Raw genomic sequence first — 10,022 nt, forward strand, 5'->3', positions numbered from 1 at the left:
TACAGCAGTAATGCTATTCATTTTCCATACTTCATATTTACATGCGCAAAAAAAATTTTTCAAAAACATTTTTTCATTTATTTCTATTTTCTACAGCAGTTAAGCTATTCATATTTCATATTTCATATCTATATACTCAGTGTTACAGTGTGCTACTTTATTTGTTCATTATATATGGAGGTAGCTGCTCTTAGTAAGCACCTGTTCACACCTAGTTTTTGTAGTGGAAGTGCCGTCATTTTCTTTGTTACTAGATTTAGCGTTGACTGAGCACTCCACCCCCACCCCCATGCCGCAGGTGGTTTTAAATGCATCAGGATCTGTCTTTCCCATACATAAGCAGACGGAGGTCTCTTAGAGAGGTATTCACATTATAGGTCCTGACATTGAGAAACGCCTTACCGCGGCTGTCAGGTACACATGAATTGGCCAATTTATGCGCTAAGATTTCTCATTTATTTACAGCAGTAATGCTATTCATTTTCCATACTTCATATTTACATGCGCAAAAAAAATTTTTCAAAAACATTTTTTCATTTATTTCTATTTTCTACAGCAGTTAAGCTATTCATATTTCATATTTCATATCTATATACTCAGTGTTACAGTGTGCTACTTTATTTGTTCATTATATATGGAGGTAGCTGCTCTTAGTAAGCACCTGTTCACACCTAGTTTTTGTAGTGGAAGTGCCGTCATTTTCTTTGTTACTAGATTTAGCGTTGACTGAGCACTCCACCCCCACCCCCATGCCGCAGGTGGTTTTAAATGCATCAGGATCTGTCTTTCCCATACATAAGCAGACGGAGGTCTCTTAGAGAGGTATTCACATTATAGGTCCTGACATTGAGAAACGCCTTACCGCGGCTGTCAGGTACACATGAATTGGCCAATTTATGCGCTAAGATTTCTCATTTATTTACAGCAGTAATGCTATTCATTTTCCATACTTCATATTTACATGCGCAAAAAAAATTTTTCAAAAACATTTTTTCATTTATTTCTATTTTCTACAGCAGTTAAGCTATTCATATTTCATATTTCATATCTATATACTCAGTGTTACAGTGTGCTACTTTATTTGTTCATTATATATGGAGGTAGCTGCTCTTAGTAAGCACCTGTTCACACCTAGTTTTTGTAGTGGAAGTGCCGTCATTTTCTTTGTTACTAGATTTAGCGTTGACTGAGCACTCCACCCCCACCCCCATGCCGCAGGTGGTTTTAAATGCATCAGGATCTGTCTTTCCCATACATAAGCAGACGGAGGTCTCTTAGAGAGGTATTCACATTATAGGTCCTGACATTGAGAAACGCCTTACCGCGGCTGTCAGGTACACATGAATTGGCCAATTTATGCGCTAAGATTTCTCATTTATTTACAGCAGTAATGCTATTCATTTTCCATACTTCATATTTACATGCGCAAAAAAAAATTTTTCAAAAACATTTTTTCATTTATTTCTATTTTCTACAGCAGTTAAGCTATTCATATTTCATATTTCATATCTATATACTCAGTGTTACAGTGTGCTACTTTATTTGTTCATTATATATGGAGGTAGCTGCTCTTAGTAAGCACCTGTTCACACCTAGTTTTTGTAGTGGAAGTGCCGTCATTTTCTTTGTTACTAGATTTAGCGTTGACTGAGCACTCCACCCCCACCCCCATGCCGCAGGTGGTTTTAAATGCATCAGGATCTGTCTTTCCCATACATAAGCAGACGGAGGTCTCTTAGAGAGGTATTCACATTATAGGTCCTGACATTGAGAAACGCCTTACCGCGGCTGTCAGGTACACATGAATTGGCCAATTTATGCGCTAAGATTTCTCATTTATTTACAGCAGTAATGCTATTCATTTTCCATACTTCATATTTACATGCGCAAAAAAAATTTTTCAAAAACATTTTTTCATTTATTTCTATTTTCTACAGCAGTTAAGCTATTCATATTTCATATTTCATATCTATATACTCAGTGTTACAGTGTGCTACTTTATTTGTTCATTATATATGGAGGTAGCTGCTCTTAGTAAGCACCTGTTCACACCTAGTTTTTGTAGTGGAAGTGCCGTCATTTTCTTTGTTACTAGATTTAGCGTTGACTGAGCACTCCACCCCCACCCCCATGCCGCAGGTGGTTTTAAATGCATCAGGATCTGTCTTTCCCATACATAAGCAGACGGAGGTCTCTTAGAGAGGTATTCACATTATAGGTCCTGACATTGAGAAACGCCTTACCGCGGCTGTCAGGTACACATGAATTGGCCAATTTATGCGCTAAGATTTCTCATTTATTTACAGCAGTAATGCTATTCATTTTCCATACTTCATATTTACATGCGCAAAAAAAATTTTTCAAAAACATTTTTTCATTTATTTCTATTTTCTACAGCAGTTAAGCTATTCATATTTCATATTTCATATCTATATACTCAGTGTTACAGTGTGCTACTTTATTTGTTCATTATATATGGAGGTAGCTGCTCTTAGTAAGCACCTGTTCACACCTAGTTTTTGTAGTGGAAGTGCCGTCATTTTCTTTGTTACTAGATTTAGCGTTGACTGAGCACTCCACCCCCACCCCCATGCCGCAGGTGGTTTTAAATGCATCAGGATCTGTCTTTCCCATACATAAGCAGACGGAGGTCTCTTAGAGAGGTATTCACATTATAGGTCCTGACATTGAGAAACGCCTTACCGCGGCTGTCAGGTACACATGAATTGGCCAATTTATGCGCTAAGATTTCTCATTTATTTACAGCAGTAATGCTATTCATTTTCCATACTTCATATTTACATGCGCAAAAAAAATTTTTCAAAAACATTTTTTCATTTATTTCTATTTTCTACAGCAGTTAAGCTATTCATATTTCATATTTCATATCTATATACTCAGTGTTACAGTGTGCTACTTTATTTGTTCATTATATATGGAGGTAGCTGCTCTTAGTAAGCACCTGTTCACACCTAGTTTTTGTAGTGGAAGTGCCGTCATTTTCTTTGTTACTAGATTTAGCGTTGACTGAGCACTCCACCCCCACCCCCATGCCGCAGGTGGTTTTAAATGCATCAGGATCTGTCTTTCCCATACATAAGCAGACGGAGGTCTCTTAGAGAGGTATTCACATTATAGGTCCTGACATTGAGAAACGCCTTACCGCGGCTGTCAGGTACACATGAATTGGCCAATTTATGCGCTAAGATTTCTCATTTATTTACAGCAGTAATGCTATTCATTTTCCATACTTCATATTTACATGCGCAAAAAAAATTTTTCAAAAACATTTTTTCATTTATTTCTATTTTCTACAGCAGTTAAGCTATTCATATTTCATATTTCATATCTATATACTCAGTGTTACAGTGTGCTACTTTATTTGTTCATTATATATGGAGGTAGCTGCTCTTAGTAAGCACCTGTTCACACCTAGTTTTTGTAGTGGAAGTGCCGTCATTTTCTTTGTTACTAGATTTAGCGTTGACTGAGCACTCCACCCCCACCCCCATGCCGCAGGTGGTTTTAAATGCATCAGGATCTGTCTTTCCCATACATAAGCAGACGGAGGTCTCTTAGAGAGGTATTCACATTATAGGTCCTGACATTGAGAAACGCCTTACCGCGGCTGTCAGGTACACATGAATTGGCCAATTTATGCGCTAAGATTTCTCATTTATTTACAGCAGTAATGCTATTCATTTTCCATACTTCATATTTACATGCGCAAAAAAAATTTTTCAAAAACATTTTTTCATTTATTTCTATTTTCTACAGCAGTTAAGCTATTCATATTTCATATTTCATATCTATATACTCAGTGTTACAGTGTGCTACTTTATTTGTTCATTATATATGGAGGTAGCTGCTCTTAGTAAGCACCTGTTCACACCTAGTTTTTGTAGTGGAAGTGCCGTCATTTTCTTTGTTACTAGATTTAGCGTTGACTGAGCACTCCACCCCCACCCCCATGCCGCAGGTGGTTTTAAATGCATCAGGATCTGTCTTTCCCATACATAAGCAGACGGAGGTCTCTTAGAGAGGTATTCACATTATAGGTCCTGACATTGAGAAACGCCTTACCGCGGCTGTCAGGTACACATGAATTGGCCAATTTATGCGCTAAGATTTCTCATTTATTTACAGCAGTAATGCTATTCATTTTCCATACTTCATATTTACATGCGCAAAAAAAATTTTTCAAAAACATTTTTTCATTTATTTCTATTTTCTACAGCAGTTAAGCTATTCATATTTCATATTTCATATCTATATACTCAGTGTTACAGTGTGCTACTTTATTTGTTCATTATATATGGAGGTAGCTGCTCTTAGTAAGCACCTGTTCACACCTAGTTTTTGTAGTGGAAGTGCCGTCATTTTCTTTGTTACTAGATTTAGCGTTGACTGAGCACTCCACCCCCACCCCCATGCCGCAGGTGGTTTTAAATGCATCAGGATCTGTCTTTCCCATACATAAGCAGACGGAGGTCTCTTAGAGAGGTATTCACATTATAGGTCCTGACATTGAGAAACGCCTTACCGCGGCTGTCAGGTACACATGAATTGGCCAATTTATGCGCTAAGATTTCTCATTTATTTACAGCAGTAATGCTATTCATTTTCCATACTTCATATTTACATGCGCAAAAAAAATTTTTCAAAAACATTTTTTCATTTATTTCTATTTTCTACAGCAGTTAAGCTATTCATATTTCATATTTCATATCTATATACTCAGTGTTACAGTGTGCTACTTTATTTGTTCATTATATATGGAGGTAGCTGCTCTTAGTAAGCACCTGTTCACACCTAGTTTTTGTAGTGGAAGTGCCGTCATTTTCTTTGTTACTAGATTTAGCGTTGACTGAGCACTCCACCCCCACCCCCATGCCGCAGGTGGTTTTAAATGCATCAGGATCTGTCTTTCCCATACATAAGCAGACGGAGGTCTCTTAGAGAGGTATTCACATTATAGGTCCTGACATTGAGAAACGCCTTACCGCGGCTGTCAGGTACACATGAATTGGCCAATTTATGCGCTAAGATTTCTCATTTATTTACAGCAGTAATGCTATTCATTTTCCATACTTCATATTTACATGCGCAAAAAAAATTTTTCAAAAACATTTTTTCATTTATTTCTATTTTCTACAGCAGTTAAGCTATTCATATTTCATATTTCATATCTATATACTCAGTGTTACAGTGTGCTACTTTATTTGTTCATTATATATGGAGGTAGCTGCTCTTAGTAAGCACCTGTTCACACCTAGTTTTTGTAGTGGAAGTGCCGTCATTTTCTTTGTTACTAGATTTAGCGTTGACTGAGCACTCCACCCCCACCCCCATGCCGCAGGTGGTTTTAAATGCATCAGGATCTGTCTTTCCCATACATAAGCAGACGGAGGTCTCTTAGAGAGGTATTCACATTATAGGTCCTGACATTGAGAAACGCCTTACCGCGGCTGTCAGGTACACATGAATTGGCCAATTTATGCGCTAAGATTTCTCATTTATTTACAGCAGTAATGCTATTCATTTTCCATACTTCATATTTACATGCGCAAAAAAAATTTTTCAAAAACATTTTTTCATTTATTTCTATTTTCTACAGCAGTTAAGCTATTCATATTTCATATTTCATATCTATATACTCAGTGTTACAGTGTGCTACTTTATTTGTTCATTATATATGGAGGTAGCTGCTCTTAGTAAGCACCTGTTCACACCTAGTTTTTGTAGTGGAAGTGCCGTCATTTTCTTTGTTACTAGATTTAGCGTTGACTGAGCACTCCACCCCCACCCCCATGCCGCAGGTGGTTTTAAATGCATCAGGATCTGTCTTTCCCATACATAAGCAGACGGAGGTCTCTTAGAGAGGTATTCACATTATAGGTCCTGACATTGAGAAACGCCTTACCGCGGCTGTCAGGTACACATGAATTGGCCAATTTATGCGCTAAGATTTCTCATTTATTTACAGCAGTAATGCTATTCATTTTCCATACTTCATATTTACATGCGCAAAAAAAATTTTTCAAAAACATTTTTTCATTTATTTCTATTTTCTACAGCAGTTAAGCTATTCATATTTCATATTTCATATCTATATACTCAGTGTTACAGTGTGCTACTTTATTTGTTCATTATATATGGAGGTAGCTGCTCTTAGTAAGCACCTGTTCACACCTAGTTTTTGTAGTGGAAGTGCCGTCATTTTCTTTGTTACTAGATTTAGCGTTGACTGAGCACTCCACCCCCACCCCCATGCCGCAGGTGGTTTTAAATGCATCAGGATCTGTCTTTCCCATACATAAGCAGACGGAGGTCTCTTAGAGAGGTATTCACATTATAGGTCCTGACATTGAGAAACGCCTTACCGCGGCTGTCAGGTACACATGAATTGGCCAATTTATGCGCTAAGATTTCTCATTTATTTACAGCAGTAATGCTATTCATTTTCCATACTTCATATTTACATGCGCAAAAAAAATTTTTCAAAAACATTTTTTCATTTATTTCTATTTTCTACAGCAGTTAAGCTATTCATATTTCATATTTCATATCTATATACTCAGTGTTACAGTGTGCTACTTTATTTGTTCATTATATATGGAGGTAGCTGCTCTTAGTAAGCACCTGTTCACACCTAGTTTTTGTAGTGGAAGTGCCGTCATTTTCTTTGTTACTAGATTTAGCGTTGACTGAGCACTCCACCCCCACCCCCATGCCGCAGGTGGTTTTAAATGCATCAGGATCTGTCTTTCCCATACATAAGCAGACGGAGGTCTCTTAGAGAGGTATTCACATTATAGGTCCTGACATTGAGAAACGCCTTACCGCGGCTGTCAGGTACACATGAATTGGCCAATTTATGCGCTAAGATTTCTCATTTATTTACAGCAGTAATGCTATTCATTTTCCATACTTCATATTTACATGCGCAAAAAAAATTTTTCAAAAACATTTTTTCATTTATTTCTATTTTCTACAGCAGTTAAGCTATTCATATTTCATATTTCATATCTATATACTCAGTGTTACAGTGTGCTACTTTATTTGTTCATTATATATGGAGGTAGCTGCTCTTAGTAAGCACCTGTTCACACCTAGTTTTTGTAGTGGAAGTGCCGTCATTTTCTTTGTTACTAGATTTAGCGTTGACTGAGCACTCCACCCCCACCCCCATGCCGCAGGTGGTTTTAAATGCATCAGGATCTGTCTTTCCCATACATAAGCAGACGGAGGTCTCTTAGAGAGGTATTCACATTATAGGTCCTGACATTGAGAAACGCCTTACCGCGGCTGTCAGGTACACATGAATTGGCCAATTTATGCGCTAAGATTTCTCATTTATTTACAGCAGTAATGCTATTCATTTTCCATACTTCATATTTACATGCGCAAAAAAAATTTTTCAAAAACATTTTTTCATTTATTTCTATTTTCTACAGCAGTTAAGCTATTCATATTTCATATTTCATATCTATATACTCAGTGTTACAGTGTGCTACTTTATTTGTTCATTATATATGGAGGTAGCTGCTCTTAGTAAGCACCTGTTCACACCTAGTTTTTGTAGTGGAAGTGCCGTCATTTTCTTTGTTACTAGATTTAGCGTTGACTGAGCACTCCACCCCCACCCCCATGCCGCAGGTGGTTTTAAATGCATCAGGATCTGTCTTTCCCATACATAAGCAGACGGAGGTCTCTTAGAGAGGTATTCACATTATAGGTCCTGACATTGAGAAACGCCTTACCGCGGCTGTCAGGTACACATGAATTGGCCAATTTATGCGCTAAGATTTCTCATTTATTTACAGCAGTAATGCTATTCATTTTCCATACTTCATATTTACATGCGCAAAAAAAATTTTTCAAAAACATTTTTTCATTTATTTCTATTTTCTACAGCAGTTAAGCTATTCATATTTCATATTTCATATCTATATACTCAGTGTTACAGTGTGCTACTTTATTTGTTCATTATATATGGAGGTAGCTGCTCTTAGTAAGCACCTGTTCACACCTAGTTTTTGTAGTGGAAGTGCCGTCATTTTCTTTGTTACTAGATTTAGCGTTGACTGAGCACTCCACCCCCACCCCCATGCCGCAGGTGGTTTTAAATGCATCAGGATCTGTCTTTCCCATACATAAGCAGACGGAGGTCTCTTAGAGAGGTATTCACATTATAGGTCCTGACATTGAGAAACGCCTTACCGCGGCTGTCAGGTACACATGAATTGGCCAATTTATGCGCTAAGATTTCTCATTTATTTACAGCAGTAATGCTATTCATTTTCCATACTTCATATTTACATGCGCAAAAAAAATTTTTCAAAAACATTTTTTCATTTATTTCTATTTTCTACAGCAGTTAAGCTATTCATATTTCATATTTCATATCTATATACTCAGTGTTACAGTGTGCTACTTTATTTGTTCATTATATATGGAGGTAGCTGCTCTTAGTAAGCACCTGTTCACACCTAGTTTTTGTAGTGGAAGTGCCGTCATTTTCTTTGTTACTAGATTTAGCGTTGACTGAGCACTCCACCCCCACCCCCATGCCGCAGGTGGTTTTAAATGCATCAGGATCTGTCTTTCCCATACATAAGCAGACGGAGGTCTCTTAGAGAGGTATTCACATTATAGGTCCTGACATTGAGAAACGCCTTACCGCGGCTGTCAGGTACACATGAATTGGCCAATTTATGCGCTAAGATTTCTCATTTATTTACAGCAGTAATGCTATTCATTTTCCATACTTCATATTTACATGCGCAAAAAAAATTTTTCAAAAACATTTTTTCATTTATTTCTATTTTCTACAGCAGTTAAGCTATTCATATTTCATATTTCATATCTATATACTCAGTGTTACAGTGTGCTACTTTATTTGTTCATTATATATGGAGGTAGCTGCTCTTAGTAAGCACCTGTTCACACCTAGTTTTTGTAGTGGAAGTGCCGTCATTTTCTTTGTTACTAGATTTAGCGTTGACTGAGCACTCCACCCCCACCCCCATGCCGCAGGTGGTTTTAAATGCATCAGGATCTGTCTTTCCCATACATAAGCAGACGGAGGTCTCTTAGAGAGGTATTCACATTATAGGTCCTGACATTGAGAAACGCCTTACCGCGGCTGTCAGGTACACATGAATTGGCCAATTTATGCGCTAAGATTTCTCATTTATTTACAGCAGTAATGCTATTCATTTTCCATACTTCATATTTACATGCGCAAAAAAAATTTTTCAAAAACATTTTTTCATTTATTTCTATTTTCTACAGCAGTTAAGCTATTCATATTTCATATTTCATATCTATATACTCAGTGTTACAGTGTGCTACTTTATTTGTTCATTATATATGGAGGTAGCTGCTCTTAGTAAGCACCTGTTCACACCTAGTTTTTGTAGTGGAAGTGCCGTCATTTTCTTTGTTACTAGATTTAGCGTTGACTGAGCACTCCACCCCCACCCCCATGCCGCAGGTGGTTTTAAATGCATCAGGATCTGTCTTTCCCATACATAAGCAGACGGAGGTCTCTTAGAGAGGTATTCACATTATAGGTCCTGACATTGAGAAACGCCTTACCGCGGCTGTCAGGTACACATGAATTGGCCAATTTATGCGCTAAGATTTCTCATTTATTTACAGCAGTAATGCTATTCATTTTCCATACTTCATATTTACATGCGCAAAAAAAAATTTTTCAAAAACATTTTTTCATTTATTTCTATTTTCTACAGCAGTTAAGCTATTCATATTTCATATTTCATATCTATATACTCAGTGTTACAGTGTGCTACTTTATTTGTTCATTATATATGGAGGTAGCTGCTCTTAGTAAGCACCTGTTCACACCTAGTTTTTGTAGTGGAAGTGCCGTCATTTTCTTTGTTACTAGATTTAGCGTTGACTGAGCACTCCACCCCCACCCCCATGCCGCAGGTGGTTTTAAATGCATCAGGATCTGTCTTTCCCATACATAAGCAGACGGAGGTCTCTTAGAG

Source organism: Phyllobates terribilis, unplaced genomic scaffold (assembly GCF_046119375.1).
Source record: "Phyllobates terribilis strain yellow unplaced genomic scaffold, ASM4611937v1 Scaffold_1__5_contigs__length_1240528914, whole genome shotgun sequence".
In the NCBI taxonomy this organism is placed as follows: Eukaryota; Metazoa; Chordata; class Amphibia; order Anura; family Dendrobatidae; genus Phyllobates; species Phyllobates terribilis.